This window comes from Sciurus carolinensis, chromosome 7 (assembly GCF_902686445.1).
Source record: "Sciurus carolinensis chromosome 7, mSciCar1.2, whole genome shotgun sequence".
In the NCBI taxonomy this organism is placed as follows: domain Eukaryota; kingdom Metazoa; phylum Chordata; class Mammalia; order Rodentia; family Sciuridae; genus Sciurus; species Sciurus carolinensis.
Window position 1 is genome coordinate 154,738,462 of NC_062219.1, and position 15,621 is coordinate 154,754,082.

A 15,621-nucleotide genomic window follows, 5' to 3' on the forward strand; every position below is an offset into this window, starting at 1 on the left:
TGATCTCAGGCACACAGCTCTTGGGCAGGAAGGGATACTTTTGCTAGATAACCAGTGTTTCATCAGCTCCCTTCTCTGGTTCCTGCCCACCTTACAGTAACTTTGGACATTGGACTTCCTTGGCAGCTACACAGAGCTCCTAACATTGCACTTTGCAGCTCTGAAAAAAGTTACATTAATGTCCTAGTCTCTGTAACTTTCCTGAAAACAAAGAATAATGCTTACATACATATATAAAGATTGCTGACATAACTCTTTAGATCTACATTTCCATCAGAGAACAGAGCTAAAAGCCCCACCTTACCTGAGATAAGGCTCCGCCTCACAACCCTGCTGCATATTAGAATGACTCCAAAGTAAACCAGACTTTAACTCATCTAAAGTTGTGTTCAAAACTTTGATTTTGTTGTAAAGATTACTGTGATCTCAAACAGGGGATATAATGAATAACTCAACCAAAATTCAAAATAGCTATTGCACAAACTGAATGTTTTACTGTTGGTGATTCCATTTTGTATTTTCCTTGTAAACTCTAATTGTTGCCTGATCAATATTTTGCAAAACTACTGCTTCAAGAGCGAACACCGTAAATTAACTTGGAATAGTAAGCTATCAGCTATAGGACAGATAATGTAAACCCCAATTAGATAAAAGGGGGTAAATAACTCTAAAGTCATAGACATTGAAGTTAAAGCCCAGTAGTCTTGCTTTATGACTGGTGAGACTGACTTGCTTGATGGTTAAGATCAGATTTAGAGATTGAGATTAAATACAGAGGTCAAGAAAAGTCCATATTTGGGTCTTGCCCTCAAAGTCAGCCTGAACCCAGGGAAGAAGAGGACTTCTCTAAGGAGGTTTGCAACTCTGGGTCACACAACCTCCTGAGCAAGGAGATTGATGAGGCCACTAGAGGAAAAGCCAGTCAATGCACCTGCTGCAGAGGAGGGTCATTGGAAAAGGGAGACATCCCTGGTGCTTTCAAGGGAAGCCACCTAATCGAGGAGACCCTGCCTAACCAATGGCACTAATGGAGCTAAGAAGCTGCTCTTAAGTTCTCTGAGTGACCCCTGTGGGAACTCAGCTGACTCTTTAACAGACAGGAACAGGTCACTTTGACCAACTTGATCTTAAACACCTAGCAAAACAGTTAAGACCAAAATATAGCCATTCTTGGGCATTTAAAAGAAATAATACTTAAATATAACTTAAGATGTACACTTGTGTTAGCCCACTAGTATGAACACTAAAAGGTATAAAAGAGATTCTTAGGCAAATGTGCCTGATAACTATCAAGAGAAACTGCCAGTCAGAAGTTTTTAGTCAGTGTAAGACCTACAGACACAGGTAGGCTTAATCTATGTTTGCTAGTAACAGAAGTATAGAGATCTCTACTAAATGTTGTGTTTACATTCCTGATAACCTGGACAATGTTAAAGTTCCCAAATAAAGGCCTTATCCTCTCCAGCCTTTTTAGGCCTTGTTATGGGACCAACTTCTCAGTTCTTCCACCCCCTGGTGAGAAATTATTGACTTCCATCATCTTTATATTCATTGGCATGTTCCAGATTCTGCAACATTTATATTGTATCAATCTCATTTCAGTACTCATGTCTTTTAGTTCTTCTCTCATAGTAGCACCCATCCCCAGATGTCTTTACAACCTGCTCTTCCCTAACCGGGCTTCTAACTTGGACCCCTCAATTGACCCAATTTCTAAAAAGGGAACTCCAAACTGCTTGCCCCACGCTGCCCCTTTCCAGCTCAAAGAAGCCAGATCGGTCATCACCCCCCTTTCCCTACAGCGGTGAAGGAGTTCCTAGAATTAGAGGAGTAAATGAAGTCAGAATTGGGGACAGGCAGTTAGTGTAGAAACAGGGGATCAGTCAAATCAAGGAAATGAAGTCCATGAAAACCATCTGCCTTTGGAAGTCTGGAAGGAGAATGGACTTTTTACATCTCACCTGCAAAACCAGCCCCAGTCACTTAGGCAGGAAGGAGAGAGAAGGTTTTGGAAAGAACTGGAGAGCAAAAGATTTTCTTATAAAAACAGAAACGGGGGAATGTAATGTATAAAGCTGCTCCCTGCTCTTTCTGTTGCAGCCATTTTCCCCGCCTCCCAATCACTTGTCAATCTGTGAACATCCTAGCTAGCTATGGTTCATCAGTCAGCTTGCAAGTATCCTTCTCCGACATTGGTCCCGTTAGCCCAGCGGGATTCAATTGTTTACTGTAGCTACCCCGCTATCTTTTCTCATCCTCCTGTCTGTCCTCCTCACTTTCTCTATCCTCCTGGCTCTCACACTCTCTCCAGCGTGCACCCTTTCTCTTTTCCTCTCATTTTCTCTCTTACCCTGCAGGGAGACACTCTGTTTGCTTAATAAACTCCCTTATGTGATTTCCTGTGTCTGGCGTGGTTCCGTGGGATTTCCTTACAGCAACCACAATGTTTTACCAGCTCTGCTTCTGTTCCTGCCCTCTTTACAGTAACTTTTAACAGTGGACTTTTTGAGAGCTACACAAAGCTCCTAACATTGCACTTTGCAACTGTGAATTGCAACTGTGGAAAAACTACACAGATGTCTCATTTTCTGTAACTTTCCTGAATAAAAAGAATAATGCTTGCATTGTCTTTAACCTGATAATGAGACGTATATAAGTAGAGATGGCTGGCGTAACTCTTTAGATCTGCATCTCCATCAGAGAGCAGAGTGTCACCTGATCCCAGCTTAATCTTCAGAATCTGTATTTGTGAGTCTTTATTTTTCCAATCCCCCTTCATCCTTCTCAGTAACGGTGAGTTTGGCCTCTCTGGTCACGGCACAAAGATGTGGTCAATGTTCAATGAGAGTGGTTGAATCAGAAAAATAATTAAAATGCATAAACAAGTTATGTTTTTGATTTTAATAAAATGTAATCCTTAAGTGAATATTGTTTACCAAATACTGTGTCCAGGGATTTCATGCATAATCTTATTTCCACAACCTAATGAGCTGAATATTATCATCCTCACTTACCTTTAGTGAAACAGAAGGAAAGAGAAATTACATAACTTGACTTGAAGTTAAAATAAATTGGCACAATCCACAATGTGGTACAATGCCAGATCTGTAACATCAGGGCCTAGAAGTTAGTATCAGTGGTATAAAGATCAACTGTAATCCATTCAAAAAAATAACTGGGTGCTTCTGAGTAAATCAAGGAATGCCCAAGGTACCATTAGAAAATCATCCAATGTAAGTATTGGCAACATTCTACAAGCTAAAGTTGTAATTCCCATTAAGACAGGTAATGGTAAAATGATACTACATCCCGGGGGAAGTAGTTACTCGGGATCTAGGATCTTAGCTCATCTCCAGCAGCGCAGACCTTGAAGAGAAACTGCTTCCGGACAAGGGAGTTAACATACTTCTTACACAGAACGATCCGGCAGGAGGAGCTGGCTGGGAGGAACGGTCTCCAGCATTCTGCAGCACAGGTGGCTACAGCTGACGACCAACTGAGAACTCGGGTGGCCGGTGGGGCGATCTCGGACGTTCCCACCCCCGAGACCCATGTCTGAAGTCGGGGTATCGCCCACCGCCTCCGACCACTGGGCTCGATGTTCACAGGCAGTGACGCGTCGCCGTGCCGCACTGCGCAGTCACCACGTGTCCACTGAAACCAGACACCTTAAAAAGAAGCATCCCGCCGCACGGCGAGGAGCGAGTCACGGCCGGCCTGGGCTCCGCGGTCCCCTAAGGTCCAGCGCATCACCGGCTCGGCTCGCGAACGGGAATCGGGCCCACGCGGCGAGTGGCCACGTGACCCCGCCCCGCGAGCCGGCCGAGGGGCTGAGAAGGGCCGGCGTGGTCCCGCGTCCGCCTGGGCCGCTGCCTCCCTCCCTCAGCCCGGGTAGCCGGGGGGCCCTGGACCGCTGCCAAACCCTCTCGCCGCCCCAGAGGCCTGGCGCGCCCGCCCCGACTTCCGGCCGCTCTAGGACGCGCGGAGGTCTGCGCGCTGTGTGTCACCGCGCAGGCCGCTGGGACTGCCTCCGCCGAGGCTAGGCGGTAGGTCCGCAGCCGCTGGGCTGCGCACCGGCCTCTCCCAGACTTGCCAGGCTTTTTAACTTCAAGGGCTGGAGCCCTCCGACTGCAGGAGGAAGCCCGTGGACTCCTTTTCGAAGTCATATTTTTAACAATATTTACAAAAATACGGAGGATTGCAAAGGAAACCTAGTTATCAATTAAAATGACTTGCGATGCAGTCACGTGCGCTGCTTCATGAGGTATTAAACACCAAGGCCTGTCATGACTATTAACTGTTGGTAAACAACCGTATTGTAATACAAAGCGTGTGGGTTTCCTTGGTTGACAAAGCCTTGGGTACTTTTTCCCGCTGTAGTTTGTGACCCACATTCATAAGTGAGGGAAATGTAAATTTCCTTTGCAGGTTAAAGATGTAATACCTGATGGTGCGGTGGCAGGTACCTGTTATCTCAGTGACTTGGGAGGCTGAGGCAAGAAGATCGCAAGTTGGGGGCCTGCCTCAGCAACTTAGTGAGGCCCTGTCTCAAAATAAAAATAAAAAGGGCTGAGGATGTGGCTCAGTAGTACGTGTTCCTGGGTTAAATCTCCAGTACAAAAAGATAATTCCTGCCTGCCTTCAACGCCACCAACCCCCAGGTTAGGCAATCCTGACGTGTTCACGGGTTTTTGGTTTACTGGTGCAGGGGACTGAATCCAGGACTGGGTCTTCTCAGCACTCAAACTACCACTGAGCTATGCTCCAGTCTCCAAAGTGCTTTCTTTCTCCCTCCCTCCCTTCCTCCCTTCTTTCCTTCCTTCCTTCCTTCCAGTGCTTTCTTAACACCGTGACTAGCACATTAAAAGCCCTTCATAAACATAGTGACAATAATTGTCTTATTGTTTTTCTTTCACCCAACCATATTTCTTTTAAGTAACCACTGAGACCAGAGCAAAAGACAGGTAGTTGATTATCAAAGAAAAAGAAATGGATAACTAGCACTCCCCATCACCGGGCTGCTAACAGGACAGGGGAAGGATCACACTTTCCAACACAAGGAATCACCCCCTGGGAGGCTCTCTTGCTGCCCTTTTGGCCACCTCGGCAGGGTGACCACGATGGAGTTAATAGTTGAAGACTGGAGGTAAAGACTTCAAGACTAGACCCAAGTGCTGTACCCTCAGCACTTCTACTACTCCACCTTGCTTAGGGAGCAATCTCAGGACAGATGGAGAAACACCCAAATACCACCTCTGGGTGCTCCTTGCTTCATTTAATAATCATTGGTCATGTACCAGGTGTCAGGAGCTGTGCTGGGAAAGGGAACAGGGGCACAAAGATAAATCACAGTTCAACCTGTTAATGTAATCGACTGGACATGAGAGCTAAAATACTGCTGTCCACACACTCCAGTTGCGTGTGAAGAGGAATCTGATGGAAATGAGTAGTGAAGTGAGAGTGGGTCCTCTCGGAGAGAAGGAAGGTGCACCTCACCTGCTTTCCAGTTTTATTTGGGGTCCCAGGGATGTTTCCAGGCAATTCTGCCCGGGTTCACCTCTTGATTCATCAGGGACTGAACCCAGGACTGGCTTAACCACTGAGCCATATCCCCAGCCTTTATATTTTTAATTTTAAGATTTATATTTATATTTTTAATTTTAATTGTTTGGGTCTCGCTGACCTTGAATTGTGATACTCTGTATTGCTGGGATTACAGGCATACCCCATGCCCGCATTTCTTGATTTTTGCAGCTTAGGGGCTGCAAGGACAACCTTAAAGAGAGAAGAGGGTATGGTGCTCAGAGAGTTGGAAGTTTAGAGAAGGTTGAATCGGCCTGGTTTTGCCTCAATTTCCTGCCCAAGAGCTCTCAGCAAGTTTTCTTTGTGAGGGCCTTGATGTTTTGTTTGCTGAGGTGATTGGGAGTTGTGACAGTTTGGGTGATAAGGGAGGGTCTGGACCATCTGGGAAAGTGTGACATAATCTTGGAACAATACTCTTTCTTAAGTGGATGCGATTATGGCTGGGGGAGGTTTTGACCTACCAGGCTCAATCTTCCAGGTGCTTGCCTGTCAAGTAAGGCTCCCTATGACTTTCAGTCTCCCTCCTTGCCCATTCATGGCTGAGTAACTACCCATCAGTTCTCAGCATGACCTTGATGGGAAGAACTAGAAAAGACCTGGAAGTCGCAGGTTAAGCTGAGGTTATTTGGGGTTTAAGAAGCAAAGTGGGAGTGGGGAATTACCACCTGAGGCAAGACAGCACAGCAAGGACTTCTCATCAAAGGATTCAGATTTTATCTTGTTTTGAAAGGGTCAGGCCCAGCTAGGGGTGGTGGCAGGTGCCTAATTCCAGCTTCTGGGGAGCCCGAGACCCAAGGCAATTTACTCAGACCTTGTCTCAAAACTAAAAGGGAATAGGCTCCTGAGTAAATTCAAGGTACTAAAGCACAGACCAAAACAAAAACAAAAGCATACCAAAACTTTAGGGAAAAATCAAATAATATTTGAATTTCACAAAACTTTCTATTAGTCTTTGAAAAACTGAGTAGGAAGTGGGTGGGTGCTGGAAGCGGAGGTTTCCTGACGGTAAAGTACACTGCTTTATTTAGGCCTAGAAATCAGGTTTATCTAGGGTGAGTAGGAAGAACTGTCCATTTTGCTAAAAAAAATTTAAAAAGACAGTTGCCGTGGTACCCACAAGAGATGGTAAGGGCCATTGAGCAGTAGAATGGGTATAGAAAATAGAACAGATTTTATATCTTCACAAAATTTCCTGCATGCCTCTCTCTCGAACGGGCGGGCTGGCGAAGGACTGCGTGTGAGGGAAGGAGAGGGAGCTTGAGCGGTCACTCTGGTGTCTCTGTGGAGAGGCGCCCAGACTTCTAACTCTGGAATCCAGCTGGAAGATGGATCGTGTCACCACCAGCCACGGTCAGGAAGAGAGATTGACGAGTGTCACGAACTTCCTTCGAAGGAAAGGGAAGGCAAAGACGTTCTCAGAGACGGCGCCACCCTCCCTGCGGGGTCGGGCCGGCATGGCTGCCCTTCCTCTTAGTGCACTCGCGCCTTCGACGGCGGGGTGGCCGGCGGGTGCTGCCTCGCTAGCTGTCCAGATCTTCCTGTGCGGACCTCGGTTCCGGGGAGGCGAACGGAAGAACGGGTGAAGGAAGGAAGGCGCGCCCGGGCGGCGGCCCGCGCAGGCCGGGGGATGTAGCTCAGTGGTAGAGCGCATGCTTCGCATGTATGAGGCCCCGGGTTCGATCCCCGGCATCTCCAGGCTCTTTTGCCGGTGCTGCTCCGCCGGGGAGCTTTTACCCGGCCGTGCTGGACTTTAAGGCACCCTCCGCCTGGTTCGTTTTCTAGCGCGCTCTTTTAGCCCCCGCGACCACACCGCGAGGGGAGCGAGGGGACCAGAATCACTGAGGTCTTTCCGAAGTCTGCAGCCTCAGCGACGGGACTGGGAACAGCACCACGCGGAGGCTTCAGTGCAGCCACTGCAGAACTGGCAGCACTCTCTCCTGCGCGTGCCTCCCGGCGGCGGGGCAGACGCTAAGGAGCGGCGCTGCTGGTCGCGGGCGGCACTGGGCCAGGCCTCCGGTACAGTCGCCGGCCGGAGCCGGAGCGCGGCTGCGACGCGCCCGCCCGCCCGCGGGAGAGCGGACCGACTTGGCATTAGCCGTCCGCAAGGTGCGGACCCACAGCGGCCGGTTAGCTCAGTTGGTTAGAGCGTGGTGCTAATAACGCCAAGGTCGCGGGTTCGATCCCCGTACGGGCCAGCTCGGCTTTTTTCCTTTTCGTATTCACGACTGAGTCGTATCACTTTTCTCCGGAGCCGCGAAACCGCGCTGCCCGGGGACACTCCTGGCCGACTGGCTGCTGGAGCATTTCAGCGGACGCGGAGCCCCGGGTCCGGGAACATCGGGACCCGCCTGCGAAGTCCGCTCGGAGTCGGCCGCGCGAGGAAGCGTAGGCACAGCGCGGCCTGTGCGGCCTTCCGTCCGCCAGGGAAGGAGCTGGCGGTCGGTGCGTGGCCAAGGCCCCCCGAGACGCCGGGGGGCGCGAAGCTCGTGTCGCCTGGGAACCGGCGGGCACCCCGGCGAGGCTCGCCCACCGCCGCGGCCTCGGGGAGAGCGGGCCACCGTCGCCCTCCGCCGTGCAGGACCCGGGACCGCGCCCCGCGCGAGCGCCACCTGCCGGGCTCTTCCGAGGAGCCAGGCGCTCCGAGGGCTCGGGACTCCCGGGAGGGCTCCGCGGGTCGGGTTAGGAGCGGGTCGCGCGCGGCCTGGGCGGCTCCCGTGCAGACGTCGCTCCCTGGTCTGAGGGGGCAAACAGAACCGACCCAGTTCTGCGTCCTTGCAAGCCGACTCCTGGCACGGAGAGGCAGGATGCACGGGGTTCTCGGGGAGGCGTGCGGGCACGAGTTTTCCGCATACGGCCTCCGAGGACCGACCCAGCCTCGCTGATCTGATTTTATTTAAAAGAAAAAAGCAAGAAGGAAAAGAAAGTTCGAAGTGCATTTATTTGCACGAGGCTTGAGTTCATAAAATGTTTAAGAAAACCCATTGCCCGCGGCTCGTTGGTCTAGGGGTATGATTCTCGCTTAGGGTGCGAGAGGTCCCGGGTTCAAATCCCGGACGAGCCCAGGTTTTAATACCCGTTTGCAGCTCAGCTGGCTGAGGCGGGGCGCCGGGGCTACCCCGTGGGTCCCTGCGACCCCTTTTCTTCTGGAAGCGCTGCTCCCGTCGCGGCAGGCTGGCATCTCCCTTTTCACTTTCTCTCCAAACGCCCTTAAGTGACGCTGGCAAAGGCAGAAGTGGCTGCCCTCGCAGAAGGGCTCACTCCGCGGGTGTGGTCAGAGAAAGGCGGGGAGGAAAACCGTCTCCGGGATTCAGCTCCAGCCTCCTCTGCACCGCTGTCAAGGAATGGGTCTGAATGGAAGGATCAACGGTGGAGTCAGGGGTCAGGAACTGCGGCGAGGGTGGTCTCACCGCCCGCCTCCCGCGCTTTCCCGGCCGAGCTTCCTGGTCCTCCGGGCCCAGCGGGAAAGGCGGGCCTGCAGCCGGCTGGAAGCAGCGCTCTCCCTGCGCCGGGCTGCAGCTGAGCGAGTAAGCAGGCCCTCGCCTCGTGCGGTGCGCACGCCCTTTTGAGCCCAGCATGAGCCACGCGGAAGACCCCTGGGTCCTGGGTCCTGTGGCTGCGAGATGCTGCTTACTGAAGCGGAACGCGCACGCCCGCTCCGTGTGCCTCCGCGACGGAGAGGCCAGGGAGCGAGCCCCGCGGCTGCAAAGGAAGGGCGGCCGCACTCGCTGCCCCGGGCTCCCGCAGAGGAAGGGCGGCCGCACACGCTGCCCCGGGCTCCCGCAGAGGAAGGGAGCGCACATGCCCTTCTCGCGGCCTGCGGGGATCACACACCGGCATGACCGTCACGCGGTGCCCACGCACGACGATTATTCGTCAGATGTACGTGTGTTCATTCGTGCGTATGAAAGACCCTGTCCCTTTCTTTTCTGGAACAAGTTTTAAAGTTCATAAAATTAAAAACAACAGAACCAAAGTCCACCGTGCAGGCGGTCGGTGGTGAGGAGCTGAGAGGAGGTCTGCGTTGTGCTGCTAGGAAGCTCACCTCCCATGCGTCCATGATGACACCCGATGTGCAGCCAAGTGGAGTCGCCCTTCCTCAGAACCCCGGAGACCGCGGCCTCCCAGCCTCCGCCCACCGAGCCGTCCTCGGCTTGGACCGCCTGCCCAGCTGCATCCTCCCAACATTTCTGCGCGCCTCTCGCCACTTCGTAACCTCTTCTGGTCGTTTGTGCCCTCGTCCCTCCAGGGCCCACGTCCAGCGCAGGCCTGCAGAATGCTGAGTTCAACAGGCGTCCGCTGCTGCGCCTCTCCGCCAGGGGACGCAGAGCCCCAAGTTCTGCAAAAGTCGCAGAGCCGTTGGGAAAGAAGCCGGCACACTTGGCATTCGCCTCGATTCCCTAGGAAGGGCCAGCTCTAAAAGTGTGTCCTGCTTGGCTTCACGATTCCAAGGACTAGACGGTGTAAGCAACAAAGCGATGGAAAAGCGCCCGAAGAAACCAAAACTTCACGCCCAACGTGGGGCTCGAACCCACGACCCTGAGATTAAGAGTCTCATGCTCTACCGACTGAGCTAGCCGGGCTGCTGTTGCTGTACCTTTTCCCCAATGTATTAGAAGAACATGCAACTTCCTTGTCAAGTTGAGAACTTTGGATTCTATCTAACCGTTTACCTGAGTTTTATAGGTAAGAGGAGGTGACACGATGCACACATTACGTTTGATTATTAGGGTACTTCACCTACATTTTTCTTCTTTCCCCCACTCTCACCAACTTGTGTCAGACCACAAAATGCCCCCAGGATCTAAGAATCTGGCTCTTGGTGCTGCGACAGTGACCCCAATGGTGGCATTCGGACCTGGTGGCCAGCATGGCTCTGAGCACAGTCCCTGAGAGTCCATTTCCTCAAGTGCGTGCAGGACCCAGGGCCCTCTCTGCGGCCCACTGAGGTTTCTGTTCCTCTTCCCTCAACCATCAACTCACTCCTGCTCTCCCTGGGTTTTAAGAACAGACCTTAAGTCAATAAAAATACACAGGACAAGGCCAGTTAGGAGGCTCCTGGGGCCAGAAGGTGAGGATCAGATCAGAGTGGTAGCAAGGGAAGAGGTGAGGATGCCTGAACTTCCAGGGCTATCTGGAAGGCTGAGTCAGTGGGATTTCCTGGCAGACTCCAACGGGAATGTGAAGGACGGTCAAAGGATACCTGAAGTCAGGGTGTGGACTTGAAAAAGGTACACAGAGAAATAAAAGCAAGTGGCTTAGTGAATTTTTCAACTTCCTTAACTTTGGGAAGACCAAATCCATATCAAAGGTTACCTAATGTATAACCAAAGCAAAGGGGGCTAGAAGATACAGTTATGTTGCTGTGGAAACCTGATACTGCTTGCTGTCTGCACCCCAAGGGATCTGCCAGTTGCATTGAAAGAGTGTCCATCACAAGCAACAATAGGTGTTGGAGAGGATGTGGGGAAAAAGGTACACTCATACATTACTGGTGGGGTTGCAAATTAGTACAGCCACTCTGGAAAGCAGTGTGGAAATTCCTCAGAAAACTTGGAATGGAACCACCATTTGAACCAGATATCCCACTCCTCAGCCTATACCCAAAGGACTTAAAATCAGCATACTACAGAGATACAGGCACATCAATGTTCATAGCTGCTCAATTCACAATAGCCAGATTGTGGAACCAACCTAGATGTTCTTCAATTGATGAATGGATAAAGAAACTGTGGTATATATATATATACAATGGAATATTACTCAGCTATAAAGAATGATAAAATTATGGCATTTGCAGGCAAATGGATGAAATTGGAGAATAGCATGCTAAGTGAGATAAGCCAGTCTCAAAAAAGCAAAGGACAAATGATCTCGCTGATAAGTGGATGATGACACATAATGGGGGGTGGGAGGGGTTAGTGTTAGGGGTTAGGGTTAGGGAGGGGGGCAAGAATGGAGGAAGGAAGGACTGTATAGAGGGAAAAGAGGGGTGGGAGGGGTGGGGGGAAGGGAAAAAATAACAGAATGAATCAAACAACATTGCCCTATGTAAATTTATGATTACACAAATGGTATGCCTTTACTCCATGTACAGAGAAACAACATGTATCCCATTTGCTTACAATAAAAAAAAAAAGTGCCCATCCCTGACAGTACAAATTGCCTGCTCCCCATCACTCCCCACGCAAACTTTCCTTTTTCTTTACCCCAACACCAGAATATTATTAATGTCTCACTTGCTCCATGTGATGTAATATCCAGTTTAAAATCTACTTCATAAAACCAATGCAAGAACAAAAACTGTTTCCTATTTTACCGACTTAGATGAATGGCACCTATAGTTGGGCAAAGGGACTGGCACATTTTAAACTTGGTGAATCTGGAGGTGTATGTAGCTGGTTTATACAACTAGAAACTGAGAATCATGAGTCCACCTAATTGAATGAATTTGACTGCAGAAGTAACTTTCCTAGGCCACGCTGATACTTGACATTTCCCAAGGTTCCTTTAAAGAAGACCAGGGAGTCTTCCAAATCAATTGAAAACGATTTTACTGAGTGCCTTTTCTGCAGATATTTACAATGAAAGCATGAACCCAGCATGATCCCTGCCTTCAAGAAAGCTGTCATATGCTGCTTAGAGACACCCACAGTGTGCTGAGAGTCCAACGTCTTTCTTTGCATCTTTCCTCAGAGTACATGTTTTAAAAGTTGCTGGGTCTTCAGCTTTCTGTCATAAGGTTCCAGTCATATAAATTAGAAAACATTTTTCTTCTAAAGAGAGCCACTCGATTGGAAAGGCCAGATAAAAACACACGTAAGTTACAAGGCACTCACCTATTTTTAGGTATTTTTCTGAGCTCACTTGCCTTTCCCCTTTCCGGTTCCTTTCCTTCCTCCCCCTTCTTTCCTTTTTTCTTCTTTCTCACCCCTCCTGTCCGATGTCCCTTTGCTGGTCCCAGCAGTGTCTAGGAGCCTTCTCCCCAAGCAGGACTGGACTCCCTGGGTAACTATTTCATTTGCTTTCCTGGCTGTGGCCATTCTATGAGCAACAATTGGCACCTGCCACCCATACTCCTTCTGAGTCACCCCACCTCCTCAAACCCCAGCAGAGGCCCTGTGACTGACATGAAGCCAACATGCCCTTAACTTTGAAAAATTGGCTACCATCTTCCTTATTGTGCCAGGTCAAAATTAAAAGAGTAAATGGAGGTCTCCCATATTCCCCAAAACAGAAAAAAAAAAAAAATGGAAAAAGAAAGAGAGAGAAAACAGAAAGGTGTCATGGACTGATTTAACAGAAATTAAATTAAATCCTCAGCTTTATTTTAACTGTGTGGGGTTTGGGAATAAAGATGCTTGAAGGAGTGAGAGTTTGAAAAAATAATGATGGTGATAGAACTGGGTAGACTAATAATCACCAATACTTTCCAGTAAAATCTAAGAAACATAGACATATTTTTCCATACAGATATTCTACTTATTATTGAAAAGATATGCATGAAGGACTTGCAGATCCTGTGTATGCTTTTAATAAGCCTGGATTCCCCCCATCCCAGCAACCTCTGCATGACGCTTGTGCCCTGAGCATTGTGAAAACAATAAAGGAATGTCCAATATTGCCAGTTTTAATAAGCCACATGCCCCAGGGTCAATTAACTTATTGGGTTTGTGGTTTACAATGATCAGTCCCCTTGGCTGCATTGTTTAAAAAAAAAAAAAAAAAAAAAAAAAAAAAAGGCCGATATACTTAAAAATGGAATTTATTGCTGAATCCAAGATCCATGATAACACGTCCAAGGCCAAGGCCTGGACTTGCCAACCTGATTTGTGCAATAACACTTTCTTTAAAGGGCAGAGGAGTCCTTGATTAGAGGAGGTAAAAAGGGCTTGGGGGGTGTCTTAGCATTCTTCTCTGGCTGTCATAATAAAAGGCCCAGACTGGGTGGCTTAAACAACAGAAGTTAACTTTCTAAGAGATCTGGAGGTTGGAAAGTCCAAGATCAAAGTGCTGACTGGTTTGGTTTCTGACAAGGGCTTTTTTTCCTGGCTTGCAGACTCCTGCCTTCTTGCTATGTTCTCACATGATGGAAGACACAAGAGCACGCATGAGCTCTCTGGTATCTTGTAAGGACACAATTCTATTGGATCAGGGCCTCCAGAGTTTTAATGTTATTTAATCTTAATTAATTCCTTACTTCAAGATGTTGCCACACGGAAGGTTAACACTTCAACCTATGCATTTCAAAGGGACAATTCAGTGGGAGGACAAGACATCCAATCACTTAATTAAAACATACTGTGACATTTCAGAATTCAGGAAAAACTTGTCTGGCACATGGTAGGCACTTGAGTATTTGTTGACTGATTTTAACTGTATTTTCTTTATAAAACTTAACACAATCTTTTATGCATGTAACATGTTTAGTAAATGCTCTTGAATCAACTTAAAAATCTTTTGGTAGTTTTTCTCAGGACAGATAATCTAAAAGTAGTTCACTGACTTCTTGATCATGACTGGGGTTTGATTGATATGGGATTAAGCAAAGTAGGAAAGAAAAACAGAAGTCAATAATTTGAAGGATGGCCAGCAAGAAACACATAAGCATGCAAATAGTTCTGAACTTAGAAGGTCAGTCCTTGGAAGAAGGGCACCAGTAGAAACATTCACTATTTTGCACAATACTGTTCTATTTTGGACTGTTTAGGGAACAGGCAAAACTGCTTCAGAATGCTTGGTCTTGAGAGGTGCAAAGAGGAGACAAGAATCGGGAGGCTTAATCCTGCTTCTAGGGCAGGCTTGGGAACTGTTGGAGGCTGGGCCACAGATCAGTGAAATAAGTTCTGCTCAAGAGCAGGCCCCTGAGCTCGCAGTCCAAAGGGGCAGCAGGCTGTGCCGCTCAGGGACATTGGCAGCCCACACAAATGACCTCGGCCTCCTGCAGAGAGTGTCGTTCAAGAGATCTGTGCACACAACTGGATTTTGGTGTGTAACCTCTTGGAAAGTGGTGTACGTTGTATCAAAAAGAAATTAACCTAATCTATTAATATTATCGTCTAGAGCTAACATTAATTTTCATTCTAGTCTATCATACAGGAGTCTCATGAAAGATGAAGTGTTGCCCCTTAGCTTCTGTAAGCAATTCTAGGATTTGAGAAGGAGAAGCAGTATCATTTTCCCATTAATTGATCAAATCTTTTAACAAGTGCTTATTTTACTTTTGTACAGGACCCAGAAGGGCTGGGGGCGGAGCCCAGTGAAAACTCGAGCCTGAGAGCGGAGACTGAGTGGAGCTTCACTGTCACAAACCGGAAACGCTTCCACACGGTGAAATCAACTCTTTCTCCGTGTGCCAGTGCACTGCTCCATCCTCCTGAATACCGGACGTCCATAAAAGCCAAACCGGGCAGCTTCATAGGTGTTCCATTAAACGTTGTGAGTTGTTACGCGTGTCCTATATGTAGGACAAGGGGACGTGTGCTAAGATCGTGAAATTAGAAGTGCTTTCGCGGCACACCAGTAGGGTCTGGCCAGGTTAAGAGTTAACGATCTGGTTTATCTCCAGGGACAGATGCCAATCAAGGTACATTTTAGTATGCTATTAAGTTTCATCAACTTTTTAAAAACTCTTGCTCGTCCTCCTCCGCTAACTAATTATCCCGCTGAAGCTGCAGATGCAAGTATTTCAAATCCTGTTTATAAGTGGAGGTCAGAATTGGCTATTTAAATCCAGGGCGGCGAAACGCCACCGCTACCTTCCTATCCGTTCCTGCGACCCCCTATTTGACTTCCCTTTACGAACTCGGTTTTGTCCCGGGTCCAAGGAGCCGAGCGGCAAGCCTGTGCCTAAGGGCGCGGGTGCACCGGGCCGCCGCAGCGCAGGTGCGCGCGCAGCCGAGACCGCGGCGCAGGGTTGGCACCCGCGGTGGCGGGGCGCTTCCCCGTGGCCCTTCGATAGCTCAGTTGGTAGAGCGGAGGACTGTAGCGGGCGCTCCTCAGCCATCCTTAGGTCGCTGGTTCGAATCCGGCTCGAAGGAG

General features: G+C 49.1%; 5 non-coding genes across 5 annotated transcripts; 4 read left to right on the top strand and 1 right to left on the bottom strand.

Moving 5' to 3' along the window:
* The first annotated feature begins 7,206 nt into the window (after nt 1-7,206).
* Nucleotides 7,207-7,278, top strand: Trnaa-cgc (transfer RNA alanine (anticodon CGC)). Its single transcript has one exon. It is a non-coding gene; the product is annotated as a tRNA-Ala (tRNA).
* Nucleotides 7,279-7,704: 426 nt separating this feature from the next.
* Nucleotides 7,705-7,778, top strand: Trnai-aau (transfer RNA isoleucine (anticodon AAU)). Its single transcript has one exon. It is a non-coding gene; the product is annotated as a tRNA-Ile (tRNA).
* A 794-nt stretch (nt 7,779-8,572) lies between these two features.
* Trnap-agg (transfer RNA proline (anticodon AGG)) lies at nt 8,573-8,644 on the top strand. The gene has a single exon. It is a non-coding gene; the product is annotated as a tRNA-Pro (tRNA).
* Nucleotides 8,645-10,090: 1,446 nt separating this feature from the next.
* Trnak-cuu (transfer RNA lysine (anticodon CUU)) lies at nt 10,091-10,163 on the bottom strand. The gene has a single exon. It is a non-coding gene; the product is annotated as a tRNA-Lys (tRNA).
* A 5,368-nt stretch (nt 10,164-15,531) lies between these two features.
* On the top strand, nt 15,532-15,620 carry Trnay-gua (transfer RNA tyrosine (anticodon GUA)). Its single transcript is given in 2 exon segments — nt 15,532-15,568; nt 15,585-15,620. It is a non-coding gene; the product is annotated as a tRNA-Tyr (tRNA).
* Nucleotide 15,621: the final 1 nt, after the last annotated feature.